The sequence below is a fragment of the Ranitomeya variabilis genome, chromosome 2, assembly GCF_051348905.1.
Source record: "Ranitomeya variabilis isolate aRanVar5 chromosome 2, aRanVar5.hap1, whole genome shotgun sequence".
NCBI classification, from domain to species: Eukaryota; Metazoa; Chordata; class Amphibia; order Anura; family Dendrobatidae; genus Ranitomeya; species Ranitomeya variabilis.
Genome location: NC_135233.1, coordinates 808,437,724 through 808,453,958, shown reverse-complemented (window position 1 = coordinate 808,453,958; position 16,235 = coordinate 808,437,724).

The following is a 16,235-nucleotide window of genomic DNA, read 5'->3' as shown; positions in this document are numbered from 1 at the left end:
ATCCAGGATCCAGGAACTTATTAAAAGCTACAGGAAGCGACTAGAGGCTGTTGTCATGTCGGACGCTGTTCAGACCAGGTCGTTCGACAGACAGCGGTAATTCCACTTTTGACCACTATTTGCTCATTGGCGTCGGCTAGGTTTTGTCCAGCTGTTCCAGGGTTAATTTATCTGATCCTCGGATTGGAAGCTGGGCCATGCTCATGGCCTTTAAATAGTTCTCCGGATCATTGGGCATCGCCGATTATAGCTTCTGTCTTGCGTTGTTATCTCGGTCTGGAGTGGAGAGCTGGTTGTTGGAGAATCGTTGCTGGTGGTGCATTTTCCTTTGTCTTATTTACTCCTTCCTATATTTGTGTTTATTTTGCCCTGCACATTTTTAGTGTATTCCTGAATGACTGCGGCGTGGTGTATATTTTCCTTTATCCTAGTCTGTGCTAACTGTGGGTATTGGTGTATTACATTCACTGGGTGGAGGGCCGAGGTTTTCAGCTTAGGGTTGTAACAGGAGGCAGGGTGAGGTTCGAGGCCTGGACATGCACACCATCAGTGTAAACTTCAGGTAGAGGGTCAGTCAGCATTTCCCTAGTCTGAGGGAATTTGCAGGGGCCCGGGTTATTAGCTCTCACCCACCTAGTCTCCCCGTGACAGTATAAGCGGCCCAACAAAAAAAAAAAAAAAAAGGGGGGTTTCTTTTTTTTTTTGTGTTTTGTCATGGATCCCATGACTTCCATAACCCGCCAGTTGGAGGCACTGTCCCTACAGGTCATGGAGTTGAGGGGGGAAGTACAGCAATGGGGACTAGCAGTATCTAATGTGCAAGCTAGAGCGACAGAAAAAGTTGCTGAGCCTAAATTTCCTTTGCCTGAAAGATTTGCTGGGGAACGCAGTAAATTTGTTTCTTTTCGTGAAGCTTGCAAACTATATTTCCGTATGCGCCCGATCTCCTCGGGTAATGAGGCTCAGCGTTTGGGCCTGGTGTTGTCATTGTTAAGCGGGGATCCCCAAGCATGGGCGTTTTCTTTGCCATCCGATTCTGCTGCATTTGACTCTGTGGAGAGCTTTTTTTCTTCTCTTGGGAAAATCTATGATGAACCTAACAGAATGGCTCTGGCAGAATCTAAGATACGCTCCATTCGCCAGGGGGAGCGAGTAGCAGAGGATTACTGTTCTGAATTCTGCCGCTGGGTGATCGATACCCAATGGAATGATCCAGCATTGCGGAGTCAGTTTATTCATGGGGTTTCTGGAGGGGTTAAAAAAGCCCTTCTGATGTACGAGACTCCTGCTTCTCTAGATTCCGCTATGAATCTGGTTGTCCGCATTGATCGCCGTCTGCGTCAGGGGGAGCATGAGACACCACCTGTGGGTGAAGGTTTAGGTTCACATGAGGTTGCTGCAGGTGAGCCCACGGAGCCTATGCAAATCACAGGGGTGTCACATGTAAAGCGTCGAGCCCCAGAGATCAGGAAGCAGGGAGCCTGTTTTTACTGTGGTAAAATTGGTCATTTTATTAACATCTGTCCTCTGCTGTCTAAGAAAAATGCAACGGCGGAAAATTTCTAAGCTCAGATGGTGTGGAGGAGACCAATCTGAGCTTATGTATATCCTCCATGGTGGTTTCTCAATGCATGCTCCCTGCTAAGGTTTTTATTGCTGGCAGTGAGCTGCCAATTACTGTTTTTGTGGATAGTGGTTCAGCCACAAATCTCATTGATGAGAAGTTTGCGCGCACAGCAGGTTTTAGGATTGAAAAACTGTCTCATCCTATCCGTGTGGTCACCATCAATGCTGCTCCTCTCTCTCAGGGGGAGATTACTGAATTTGTGGCTGAGGTGAAACTCCACATTGGGGTTCTACATTCTGAGCGGGTTACATGTAAGGTGCTCAGGAATCTTCCTGCACAGGTGGTTTTGGGTTTTCCTTGGTTGTCCATGCACAACCCGTTAATTGACTGGAAAACTCAGGACATAATTCAGTGGAGCGAGTTCTGCCAGGAGAATTGCCTGGCTACATGTGTGGCTGCGGTGACTTCAAGCGTTCCGGAGTCACTTCTGGATTTTGTGGATGTGTTCTCTGAAAAGGGTTGCTCAGAGTTGCCGCCACATCGTCCCTATGACTGTTCTATCAGGTTTAAACCAGGGGTCAAGTTGCCTAAAGCAAGGATGTTTAACATCTCTGGTCCGGAGAGACAAGCATTAAAAGATTATATTGCTGAAAGCTTGAGCAAAGGGCACATCAGGCCGTCATCCTCGCCCGGTGGTAGCAGGGTTCTTCTTCGTGAAGAAGAAAGATGGCGGATTATGCCCGTGTTTGGATTTCAGGGAGTGGAACCAGATTACAGTTCGTGATCCATACCCGATGCCACTGATACCAGATTTGTTCAACCAGGTGGTGGGTGCTAAGTGGTTTACCAAGCTTGACCTCAGGGGGGCGTACAACCTCATAAGAGTCCGTCAAGGTGATGAGTGGAAGATGGCTTTTAATACCCCTGAGGGTCATTTTGAAAATTTTGTGATGCCCTTTGGGTTGACTAACGCATCTGCAGTGTTCCAACATTTCATCAATGATGTGTTCTCGCATGTTTTGGGGAAATTCGTTATCGTGTACCTAGATGACATCCTCATATATTCTTGCGACCGTGATGCTCATTTAGATCATGTCAGGCAGGTGTTACAGCTTCTCAGAGAGAATAAGCTGTATGCTAAACTTGAGAAATGTGTATTTTCTGTTCAAGAGTTGCCTTTCTTGAATTATATTGTGTCTGCTTCTGGTTTTAAAATGGACGCCGCTAAGGTGCAAGCAGTGCTGCATTGGGAACGTCCTGATAACCTGAAAGCACTTCAGCGGTTCCTTGGGTTTTCTAACTACTATAGGAAATTTATCAAGGATTTTTCCATCATTGCTAAACCGCTAACTGACATGACTAAAAAGGGTACCAATTTCTCTGTTTGGCCTGAGGCTGCTGTGCGCGCATTTGAATTTCTTAAGAACAGTTTTGTTTCAGCCCCCATTCTTGTGCAGCCAGACGTATCAAAACCCTTTGTTGTGGAAGTCCATGCGTCTGAGGTTGGTGTGGGGGCGGTACTATCTCAAGGCTCATCTTTGAGTGGTTTGTGTCCGTGCGCCTATTTCTCCAAGAAACTGTCGTCCGCCGAACGTAACTACGATATCGGCAACAGGGAGTTGTTGGCAATCAAGTTGGCCTTTGAGGAATGGCGACACTTCTTGGAGGGGTCGGTACATCAGGTAACTGTTATTACCGATCATAAGAATCTGCTGTATTTGGAGTCAGCCAAGCGTCTGTCCCCCAGGCAGGCTCGCTGGGCATTGTTTTTCACGTGGTTCAATTTTGTTGTCACTTACAGACCGGGGTCTAAAAACACTAAGGCGGATGCTCTGTCCAGGTGTTTTCTGGGGGGTGAACCTTGGGAGGATCCAGTACCCATCCTCCAAAAGGGTGTTGTGGTTTCGGCTCTCACTACCGAGGTTGAGGCTGAGATTGCCGAGGCTCAGGAGGAGGTACCATCTGAGCTTCCCATCAACAAATCTTTTGTACCGCTTCATCTCCGCCTAAAGGTTTTGGCGGAGCATCATGATGCTGTCCTGGCTGGCCACCCAGGCGTTAGAGGTACCTTGGAGTTGGTGTCACGTCGGTTTTGGTGGCCCAAGATCTGACAGGATGTGGTCTCATATGTGTCAGCTTGTACCACGTGCGCTAGGGCTAAGACGCCCCGCTCCCATCCTGTTGGCACACTACTTCCTCTTGAAGTACCTAGTAAGCCATGGACGGAAATCTCCATGGATTTCATCACTGATTTGCCCTCATCAGCTGGGAACACGGTCATCTTGGTGATTGTTGATCGTTTTTCAAAAATGTCGTACTTTGTGCCTTTGCCTTCGTTGCCTAACGCTAAGACTCTGGCTCAGGTATTTGTGCAGGAGGTGATCAGACTTCATGGGGTTCCGTCTGACATCATGTCTGATAGGGGGTCTCAGTTTGTGGCAAAATTTTGGAGAGCATTTTGCTCATGGCTGGGGATCAAGTTGTCTCATTCTTCGGCGTTCCATCCTCAGTCAAATGGTCAGACTGAGCATATGAACCAAAATTTGGAACAGTACTTACGCTGCTTTGTCTCTGATAACCAGGAGGAGTGGTCTACCTTTCCTCCTTTGGCTGAGTTTGCCATCAATAATCACCGCCAGGAGTCATCTGGGGAGTCTCCGTTTTTTTGTGTTTATGGGCTGCATCCTCAATTTTGTACCTTGAGTCAGAGGGGCTCTTCCGGCATTCCGGAGGAGGATCAGGTAGGAGCACAATTATCATCAGTCTGGAGGAGAGTTAAACAGCGCCTGTTGAGTGTGGGTGCTAGGTACAAACGTGTGGCTGACAGTAGGCGTGTGCCAGGTCCGGACCTGAGTGTGGATGACTGGGTGTGGTTATCCACAAAAAACATAAGACTCAAAATACCATCCCTTAAATTGGGTCCACGGTTTATTGGTCCATTTAGGGTCACCGCCATCATTAACCCAGTAGCGTACCGATTGGAGCTCCCTACAGTGTATAAGATACACAACGTGTTCCACAGGTCTCTTCTAAAGAAGGTGGTGGGTTCTGTGGACGCGGCACCTATGCCACCTCCAGTCTTGGTGGATGGTAATTTGGAGTTTGAAGTCTCCAAGGTGGTTGACTCTCGTGTAGTGCGTCGTACTTTACAGTACTTGGTACACTGGCGTGGTTATGGGCCTGAGGAGAGGTCCTGGGTACCAGCCTTGGATATTCATGCGGATCGGCTGGTCAGGTTTTTTCATCGTCGCCATCCAGACAAGCCGGGTCCTATAAGCCGTGAGGGCCCTGGGGTCCCTCATAGAAGGCGTGGTACTGTCATGTCGGACGCTGTTCAGACCAGGTCGTTCGACAGACAGCGGTAATTCCGCTTTTGACCACTATTTGCTCATTGGCGTCGGCTAGGTTTTGTCCAGCTGTTCCAGGGTTAATTTATCTGATCCTCGGATTGGAAGCTGGGCCATGCTCATGGCCTTTATATAGTTCTCCGGATCATTGGGCGTCGCCGATTATAGCTTCTGTCTTGCGTTGTTATCTCGGTCTGGAGTGGAGAGCTGGTTGTTGGAGAATCGTTGGGTGGAGGGCCGAGGTTTTCAGCTTAGGGTTGTAACAGGAGGCAGGGTGAGGTTCGAGGCCTGGACATGCACACCATCAGTGTAAACTTCAGGTAGAGGGTCAGTCAGCATTTTCCTAGTCTGAGGGAAATTGCAGGGGCCCGGGTTATTAGCTCTCACCCACCTAGTCTCCCCGTGACAGCTGTTATTTTTGAAAAAGGAGAATCTACTAAATATTAATGTCACTTTTCTGGTGAGGTGCCCATACTTATGCACCTGTCAAATTTTGTTTGAATGCAGATTGCACATTTTCTGTTAGTACAATAAACCTCATTTCAAGGCAGAAACATTACTGTGTCCAACAGTTATTAGATATATGAAACTGAAATAGCTGTTGCAAAAAAAAACAATTTTTATAAAACATTAAGCTTAAGATTAATAGGGGTGCCCAAACTTTTTCATACAACTGTATGTACAGCACTATTTTGCATTGAAAAAACACAGGCCACATATTTGGCAGTGTGGTATTTCCGTGACAGGCCTTATATATCTGCGTGCTACAAGTTTAGGCATTTTAGGCCGTTATTCCAGTTTTTTTCCTGTCTGATACTCTACTTATATACAGCACTATTTTGCATTGAAAAAAAATACAGGCCAACATATTTGGCAGTGTGTTAATTCTGTGACAGACCTCATATATTTGCATGCTCCAAGTTTGGGTATTTTAGGCCGTTATTCAAATTGCACTATTTTGCATTGAAAGAAATGCAGGCCACATATTTGACAGTGTTGTATTTCCGTGGCACGCTTCATCTATCTGTGTTAAAAATTTGGCCATTTTAGGCCTACATAGTCTACTGTTTTTGCTGTTTGTTTCCCTTCTTATTGACACCAATTTGATAACTAAAAAAACATTTTTAACTACAGTCCAGATAGTTTAAAGTGTAGTTTTCCCGCACATGTATCGCATACAAGTTCGCTCCCAATTTGCCATTTGTAGTGATCATTTAAAATATTCTAGTCCATTTACAATGGGCAAGGCGCGAGGCAAGGGCCAGGAAGTGGGCATGATAGTGCAGGTTGAGGCTGTGGGCAAGCTGAAATTGGGCCACAAAATACACCCACATCTTCTTGCTGGACCTTAGTGTCCGAAGTCCTAGGGGACCGCAGCAAGACAGCAGTATTGAAGCCAGAGCAGTGTGAAAAGGTTGTTGGTTGGATAGCGGATAATATTTCCATTTCCTTGGCCACCTGCACCCTGTCTTCCACACCGTCAAGTCTGAGTAGCCGTGAACCTGGACCCCATATTGCTCACCCTGATCCTCCTTCCTCCCACCATGCTGAGTGCCTTGAGACAACTGATCCCACACTCGGACAATTCGAAGAGCTGTGCACTTTTCCATTTATAGATTTCGGGCCTCTCACCCGGTCCACTTGAAGCGGGGCAAGATGAGATTCCATGTAGTGATGGCCAAATATTTGAGCAGCCACGGTTACAAGAGGTGGATGATGATGAGACACAAATGCCAGAAAGTCAGGAGGAGGACCAGGGTGTGGAAGTGGAAGATGAGGTGGTGGATGATATAGCAACTGATCTAACCTGGCAGGAGGACATGCAGAGCAAGGACAGCTGCACACAGGGGGAGGTAGGGGTAGCACCCCTTCAGGCAGGAAAAAGCAGTGTGGTGGCTGCAGACAGAAGGTGGGCAACCGTTCCCCATCAGACCAACATGACGGAAGTTGCCAGTACAACTGTTAGGTCTTCCCGAGTCTGGTTACTTTTTAAAGACTCTGCCGATAACCCTAAACAGGCCATTTGCAACACCTGTCATGCCAGCATCAGCAGGGGTAGCAAAACTACCTGCCATACCACCACCAGCATGATCAGGCACATGGCAGCAAAGCACCTGACTTTGTGGACCCAAAACCAGGCTCCAGGAACAGTGTCTGTGGGTGACACCACTGCTTATTCCACTGTTGTGCATGTAAGCCAATCCCCTGTCCACGGTGCATGCGAAGATGCCTCCTGCGTGCACCTGCCGTTGCCCACATTAAAATAGCACCATCATGAAGCACGTCCATATCCTTGTCTCAATTCAGCCTTCAGTTGTCCATACCCCAGTCATTGGAACGCAAGCGGAAATATGCAGCCAACCCCCCACAGGCCACAGTACTAAATTCACACATTTCTCATCTGCTTGCCCTGGAAATGTTGACTTTTAGGCTCGTGGAGATGGAATCTTTCTGCAACCTGATGGCGGTGGCCCTCCCAAGGTACTCAGTCCCCAGCCACCACTATTTCTCCTGCTGTGCCATCCCGGCATTACACAGGGAGAAAAGGAAAAAAGAGAACATGCCCACAAAATGGGAACACCCATAACTAGTAAAAAAATAAACTTTATTATCCAAAAATTACACAATTCAAACAATTTGACCAGGGCACAGCAATGACAGTGTTAAAACAATTTAAAAACCACCAAGGATACACATTCTAGTCAGGCCTTGTTATAGAGGCAATGACAACTCACAAAACAACCCCTCACAGCATAATGATATAATATGGCTCACAAAGAAAATAAATGGCAATATATTGCTAAGAATGTCTATAGCACGGTGAAAATAACATATGAAAAAAACATGCTTGCTCACAGTACCATATCAGGAATGGAAATGAGAGTTAGAATTCCTTTTCTGATAATAAGAAAAGGAAAGGAGAAAAAAATCCAAATACTCAGACCAAAAGATGCAGGAATCCTTAAGTCCTGAATGGAGCCCAAAAGCTGAGAGGGGAGAGAGTGTGGGATAGAAACCCACACGTATCGCTGCACTGAATGCGTCTTCATCAGGGAAAGTAGCTTGATGTGTCCCAGGATTGTGAGGTATATTGTATACAAAAATATCAATAAGTAAATTAGTCACCTGGAAGAAAGAGCCAGTCGGCAATAAAGCAAACAGAGAGCACATAGTAGCAGCCATCTTGTCAGTAGTCAATAAAGTCAATTGAAAATTCAACTGCACATGCGCAGAGAGTGCCACGTTGCACGTGCGTAGTCGTACTGTGAAATAAGTCTAACAGCGCAGGCCTGAAACAAAAAGCAAAAAGCGCGTGCGCCGTCGCCTAACAACACTGAAAACAAACAGAATGTAAAATGCAAGCACATTGTGCATTTATTTGCGCATGCGCAGTATATCTGCAAGTTTATATACCAAGCAGATAAATATATATACAGTCGTGTATCTATCAGAATACTCAATACCTACAAATATGATGCACAACCAAAAATCTTCAAAAAAGTATATAGTTTATTATTACACAATAATCACTGTTGTGAATTTACCTTTTTGGCTCCCTCTAGTGGTTACTAGTGATTTGACTCTGGGAATGTCTGCCATCCCTTGTATGCTCACCTGGGTCATTAGGTCAGGGGTGTTGCTATATAAGCTCCCTGGACCTTCAGTTCAATGCCTGGCAACGTTGTAATCAGAGCTAATCTGTTGTGCTCTTGTCTACTGATCCTGGTTCCTGCTAGATTAAGCTAAGTCTGCTTTCTTGCTTTTTGCTATTTGTTTTTGTTTGCATTTTTGTCCAGCTTGTACATAATCTGTATCCTAACCTTGCTGGAAGCTCTAGGGAGGCTGGAGTTCTCCCCCCGGGCCGTTAGACGGTTCGGGGGTTCTTGAATTTCCAGTGTGGATTTTTGATAGGGTTTTTGTTGACCATATAAGTTATCTTACTACATTCTGCTATTAGTAAGTGGGCCTCTCTTTGCTAAACCTAGTTCATCTCTGTGTTTGTCATTTCCTCTTACCTCACCGTTATTATTTGTGGGGGGCTTGTATCCAACTTTTGGGGTCTATTCTCTGGAGGCAAGAGAGGTCTTTGTTTTCCTCTTCTAGGGGTAGTTAGTCCTCCGGCTGGCGCGAGACATCTAGCGACCAACGTAGGCATGTTCCCCGGCTACTTCTAGTGTTGGCGTTAGGAGTAGATATATGGTCAACCCAGTTACCACTGCCCTATGAGCTGGATTTTTGTACTTCGCAGACTTACTTGTTCCTCTGAGACCCTCGCCATTGGGGTCATAACAGTTTGCCAGGCCAGTATTAAATGTTAAATGCATTGCAGAAGCGGGATTATAAGAAAGAAAATTCTGAGTTTTTTTTTTTCTCTTTCTCATTTTTTTTTTCTTTTCCCCTTTACCTCTGAGTGGCTTGTGTTTGCTGCAGACATGAATGTCCAGACCTTGATTACAGGTGTGGACCAGCTTACTGCTCGTGTGCAGGGCATACAAGATTATGTTATCAGAAATCCTATGTCAGAACCTAAGATACCGATTCCTGAACTGTTTTCCGGAGACCGATTTAAATTTAGAAATTTCAGGAATAATTGTAAATTGTTTTTGTCCCTGAGACCCTGTTCATCTGGAGACTCCGCTCAGCAAGTGAAAATTGTTATTTCTTTTTTACGGGGCGACCCTCAGGATTGGGCCTTCTCGCTGGCGCCAGGAGATCCGGCATTGGCTGATATTGATGCGTTTTTTCTGGCGCTCGGTTTGCTTTATGAGGAACCCAATCTTGAGATTCAGGCAGAAAAAGCCTTGCTGGCTATGTCTCAGGGCCAGGACGAGGCTGAAGTGTATTGCCAAAAATTTCGGAAATGGTCCGTGCTGACCCAGTGGAACGAGTGTGCATTGGCTGCAAATTTCAGAAATGGCCTTTCTGAAGCCATTAAGAATGTGATGGTGGGTTTTCCCATTCCCACAGGTCTGAATGATTCCATGGCCCTGGCAATTCAAATCGACCGGCGGTTGCGGGAGCGCAAAACCGCAAATTCCCTCATGGTGTTGTCTGAACAGGCACCTGATTTAATGCAATGTGATAGAATCTAGACTAGAAATGAGCGGAAAATTCATAGACGCCAGAATGGCTTGTGTTACTACTGTGGTGATTCTACACATGTTATCTCAGCATGCTCTAAACGTCTTACTAGGGTTGTTAGTCCTGTCGCCATTGGTAATTTGCAACCTAAATTTATTCTATCTGTAACTTTGATTTGCTCACTGTCATCGTACCCTGTCATGGCGTTTGTAGACTCAGGTGCTGCCCTGAGTCTGATGGATCTGTCATTTGCCAAGCGCTGCGGTTTTGTTCTGGAGCCATTAGAAAATCCTATCCCTCTTAGGGGTATTGATGCTACGCCTTTGGCAAAAAATAAACCGCAGTTTTGGACACAGGTTACCATGTGCATGACTCCCGAACATCGGGAGGTGATACGTTTTCTTGTTCTGCATAAGATGCATGATTTGGTTGTTTTGGGTTTGCCATGGTTACAGACCCATAATCCAGTCTTGGACTGGAAGGCAATGTCGGTGTCAAGTTGGGGCTGCCATGGAATTCATGGAGATTCCCTGCCCTTGTCTATTGCTTCTTCTACGCCTTCGGAAGTTCCGGCGTATTTGTCTGATTATCAGGATGTCTTCAGCGAGTCTAAGTCCAGTGCACTGCCTCCTCATAGGGAATGTGACTGTGCAATAGATTTGATTCCTGGCAGTACGTTTCCTAAGGGGAGACTGTTTAATTTGTCGGTACCTGAACATACCGCGATGCGTTCATATATCAAGGAGTCTCTTGAGAAGGGGCATATCCGTCCTTCTTCTTCCCCTCTTGGTGCGGGATTCTTTTTTGTGGCCAAAAAGGACGGATCTTTGAGGCCTTGTATTGACTATCGGCTTTTAAACAAGATCACTGTCAAATTTCAGTATCCTTTGCCGCTGTTGTCAGACTTGTTTGCCCGGATTAAAGGTGCCAAGTGGTTCACCAAGATAGACCTTCGTGGTGCGTACAACCTTGTGCGCATTAAGCAAGGCGATGAATGGAAAACCGCATTCAATACGCCCGAAGGTCATTTTGAGTACTTGGTGATGCCATTTGGGCTCTCTAATGCACCTTCAGTTTTTCAGTCCTTCATGCATGACATTTTCCGGAAGTATCTGGATAAATTTTTGATTGTTTATCTGGATGATATTCTGGTTTTTTCTGATGATTGGGACTCACATGTGGAGCACGTCAGGATGGTTTTTAAGATTTTGCGTGAAAATTCTTTGTTTGTTAAAGGCTCAAAGTGTCTCTTTGGTGTACAGAGGGTTCCCTTTTTGGGGTTCATTTTTTCCCCTTCTGCTGTGGAGATGGACCCAGTCAAGGTCCGAGCTATTCATGATTGGACTCAACCCTCGTCAGTTAAGAGTCTTCAGAAGTTCTTGGGTTTTGCTAACTTCTACCGTCGTTTTATCGCAAATTTTTCTAGCGTTGTTAAACCATTGACGGATATGACCAAGAAAGGCTCTGATGTAGCTAACTGGGCTCCTGCTGCCGTGGAGGCTTTCCAGGAGTTGAAACGCCGGTTTACTTCGGCGCCTGTTTTGTGCCAACCTGACACCTCACTTCCCTTTCAGGTGGAGGTGGATGCTTCGGAGATTGGGGCAGGGGCCGTTTTGTCGCAGAGAGGCCCTGGTTGCTCTGTTATGAGACCTTGTGCCTTTTTCTCCAGGAAGTTTTCGCCGGTAGAGCGAAATTATGATGTGGGCAATCGGGAGTTGTTGGCCATGAAGTGGGCATTTGAGGAGTGGCGTCATTGGCTCCAGGGTGCTAAGCATCGTGTGGTGGTCTTGACTGATCACAAAAATCTGATGTATCTCGAGTCTGCTAAACGCCTGAATCCTAGACAGGCCCGCTGGTCATTGTTTTTCTCCCGTTTTGACTTTGTGGTCTCGTATTTACCAGGTTCTAAGAATGTGAAGGCCGATGCTCTGTCTAGGAGCTTTGTGCCTGATGCTCCTGGAGTCGCTGAACCTGTGGTTATTCTTAAGGAAGGAGTTATCTTGTCAGCTATTTCTCCTGATCTGCGGCGTGTGTTGCAGAGATTTCAGGCTGGTAGGCCTGACTCTTGTCCATCTGACAGATTGTTTGTGCCTGCTAAATGGACCAGCAGAGTCATTTGCGGGTTGCTCTTGCCCTTGCCTGTCCCGAAGAGACCTTGGACACACATCTCTATGGATTTCATTTCTGATCTTCCAGTGTCTCAGGGCATGTCTGTCATCTGGGTGATATGTGATCGTTTCTCCAAGATGGTCCATTTGGTTCCTTTGCCTAAGCTGCCCTCCTCTTCTGATCTGGTTCCTGTGTTCTTCCAGAACGTGGTTCGTTTGCACGGCATTCCTGAGAATATTGTGTCGGACAGAGGATCCCAGTTTGTTTCCAGGTTCTGGCGATCCTTTTGTGGTAGGATGGGCATTGATTTGTCGTTTTCGTCCGCTTTTCATCCCCAGACTAACGGACAAACGGAGCAAACTAATCAGACTCTGGAGGCTTATTTGAGGTGTTTTGTCTCTTCTGATCAGGATGATTGGGTGACCTTCTTGCCGTTGGCTGAATTTGCCCTTAATAATCGGGCTAGTTCCGCCACCTTGGTTTCGCCATTTTTCTGCAACTCTGGTTTCCATCCTCGTTTTTCCTCGGGACATGTGGAGCCTTCTGACTGTCCTGGGGTGGATTCTGTGGTGGATAGGTTGCAGCGGATCTGGAGTCATGTGGTGGACAACTTGAAGTTGTCACAGGAGAAGGCTCAGCGTTTTGCCAACCGCCGCCGCGGTGTGGGTCCCCGACTTCGCGTTGGGGATTTGGTATGGCTGTCTTCTCGATTTGTTCCTATGAAGGTCTCCTCTCCCAAATTTAATCCTCGCTTCATTGGTCCTTACAAGATATTGGAAATCCTTAATCCTGTATCCTTTCGCCTGGATCTTCCGGTGTCGTTTGCCATTCACAACGTATTTCATAGGTCCTTGTTGCGGCGGTACGTTGTGCCTGTGGTCCCTTCTGCTGAGCCTCCTGCTCCGGTGTTGGTTGAGGGCGAGTTGGAGTACGTGGTGGAGAAGATCTTAGATTCTCGTCTCTCCAGGCGGAGGCTTCAGTACCTGGTCAAGTGGAAGGGCTATGGTCAGGAGGATAATTCCTGGGTGGTCGCCTCTGATGTGCATGCGGCCGATTTGGTTCGTGCCTTTCACACCGCTCATCCTGATCGCCCTGGTGGTCTTGGTGAGGGTTCGGTGACCCCTCACTAAGGGGGGGGTACTGTTGTGAATTTACCTTTTTGGCTCCCTCTAGTGGTTACTAGTGATTTGACTCTGGGAATGTCTGCCATCCCTTGTATGCTCACCTGGGTCGTTAGGTCAGGGGTGTTGCTATATAAGCTCCCTGGACCTTCAGTTCAATGCCTGGCAACGTTGTAATCAGAGCTAATCTGTTGTGCTCTTGTCTACTGATCCTGGTTCCTGCTAGATTAAGCTAAGTCTGCTTTCTTGCTTTTTGCTATTTGTTTTTGTTTGCATTTTTGTCCAGCTTGTACATAATCTGTATCCTAACCTTGCTGGAAGCTCTAGGGAGGCTGGAGTTCTCCCCCCGGGCCGTTAGACGGTTCGGGGGTTCTTGAATTTCCAGTGTGGATTTTTGATAGGGTTTTTGTTGACCATATAAGTTATCTTACTACATTCTGCTATTAGTAAGTGGGCCTCTCTTTGCTAAACCTAGTTCATCTCTGTGTTTGTCATTTCCTCTTACCTCACCGTTATTATTTGTGGGGGGCTTGTATCCAACTTTTGGGGTCTATTCTCTGGAGGCAAGAGAGGTCTTTGTTTTCCTCTTCTAGGGGTAGTTAGTCCTCCGGCTGGCGCGAGACATCTAGCGACCAACGTAGGCATGTTCCCCGGCTACTTCTAGTGTTGGCGTTAGGAGTAGATATATGGTCAACCCAGTTACCACTGCCCTATGAGCTGGATTTTTGTACTTCGCAGACTTACTTGTTCCTCTGAGACCCTCGCCATTGGGGTCATAACAAATCACAACATTAAAATAAGGGAACAGACTACCAGGTGGCAATAGAGTGCAAGGTGCCATATAAGGGTATGGGCAATAAATACATGCATCAAGTTGGCAATAAATTTTAATCAGTAAGATATAATCAGTACCTCTATTATTTTACTATGCACAAAAAAACAGACAATAATTAAATATATAGAAAAGGCTAGTATGCACAAACGACTCACATCTCCAATTTCATCATTTAAAATATATATGCTAAATAAATACTAATAAATTACCCCAAGAAGATAAATAGACAGAATGGTAAGTAATTATTATCAGTGCATCAGGTATGATTATCCTGCGGTAATACATTGCCATAGTTGTACATACCCGATGGTAGACCCGCACGGCCCGACGCGCGTTTCGCTTCAGCTTTGACGAGGGAGAACTATGGCAATGTATTACCGCAGGATAATCATACCTGATGCACTGATACGGTGTGCATCGTAGTGACTAGGCTATTTTGTATTTGATATCCCCCATTTTTATATTAATTACTTACCATTCTGTCTATTTATCTTCTTGGGGTAATTTATTATTTATGCACAGCGCTCACTTTATCTTAAGTATTTATTTAGCATATGTATTTTAAATGATGAAATTGGAGATGTGAGTAGTTTGTGCATACTAGCCTTTTCTATATATTTAATTATTGTCTGTTTCTTTGTGCACAGTAAAATAATAGAGGTACTGATTATATCTTACTGATTAAATTTATTGTCAACTTGATGCATGTATTTATTGTACTTGTACTTATTTTAATGTTGTGATTATTGTGTAATAATAAACAATATACTTTTTTGAAGATTTTTGGTTGTGCATCATATTTGTAGGTATTGAATATCTGCAAGTTTATCAACATTAAAGAGGTGGGTGTGAGCGATTATGTTAAGATTATACATAGATATAAATATACTGAATGATATATGGACTAAACATAAAAAGGAGAAGGGATCGCACAGAAATAGCGCATATACAGTACATCAAAAATGCCAAACAAGAGGCTAATATGCATCGGCGGTGATTCCAATACATAGAAGCACAGCACGGCAAAAAAAAAAATAATTAAGAAGGGTGAAAAGTATGAAAAAGTAGTGTAGAAACTCATAACACATAAATTATTAAATAAGGAAAGAAGAACAAAAAGGAAAAAACAGAAAATGAAAAAAATGGAAAAAATAAAAAAATATATAATAGAATTAATAAAAATAATAAAGAAATAGATAATAAATTATAGTAAGGTTACACAGAACCACTTGAGAATATTGATTGACTATCACACTGTGTAATGCATACTGAACCTTAATTAAGTCATTAAGCAAAATACAAAAAAGTAAAAAAAAAATTTAAAAAAAGCCTAGAAGTCTCCTTCAGCAAGCTGCCCCAGACTAAACATGTTTTTTTTTTTTTTTTAAATAGATGAAGAGGATCGAGGGGGAGGGGGAAGAAATCCAAAACAAATTGGGGAGGCTGGTCCATGATATAATATGGTACATATACATACTGTATATCTCAAGTCATATTCAGCTGCCAATTCTTCCACAATTAATGGTCCAAAATATGGAAAGCATGTGTCTGTTGGATCAGACCAATATGTCTAGGAGACACTCTCCTTTAAATTGGGCCTATTTTTTAATGAGGCCTTCCTCCACGACTCATCATCCACCGCCACTAGAACACCAGGGTGAACGTGTTCTATGCTGCTACAGCCAGTCAATTATTTGGCAAGGGTGTCTAAGATTCCCATAAAAAAATTTTTTTAAATGTACCCCCATGGGGAAATGTTTGTCAGCCCATGCACTTAGTGTATGGGCATTACAAGTCTAGGAGACCCGCTCCTTTAAATTGGGCCTATTTTTTAATGAGGCCTTCCTCCACATCTCATCATCCACTGCCACTAGATCACCAGGGTTAGCGTGTTCTGTGCTGCTACAGCCACTCTAGTTTTTCCAAGGGTGTTTATGATGCCTGTCAGCAATTTTTTTTTTAAATGTACCCCCCCATGGGAAAATGTTTGTCAGCCCATACACTTAGTATATGGGCATTACAAGTCTTGGAGACCCACTCCTTTGTAATGGGACAGTTTTTTTTGAGGCCCTCCTCCTTGTTTCTTCCAAGGGAGGATTGGGGTGCATGCTAATTTGGGTCAAAGTGGCCCTTGCATTCAATGCATAAGGAAACTGTATGGCAGGACCAACTGA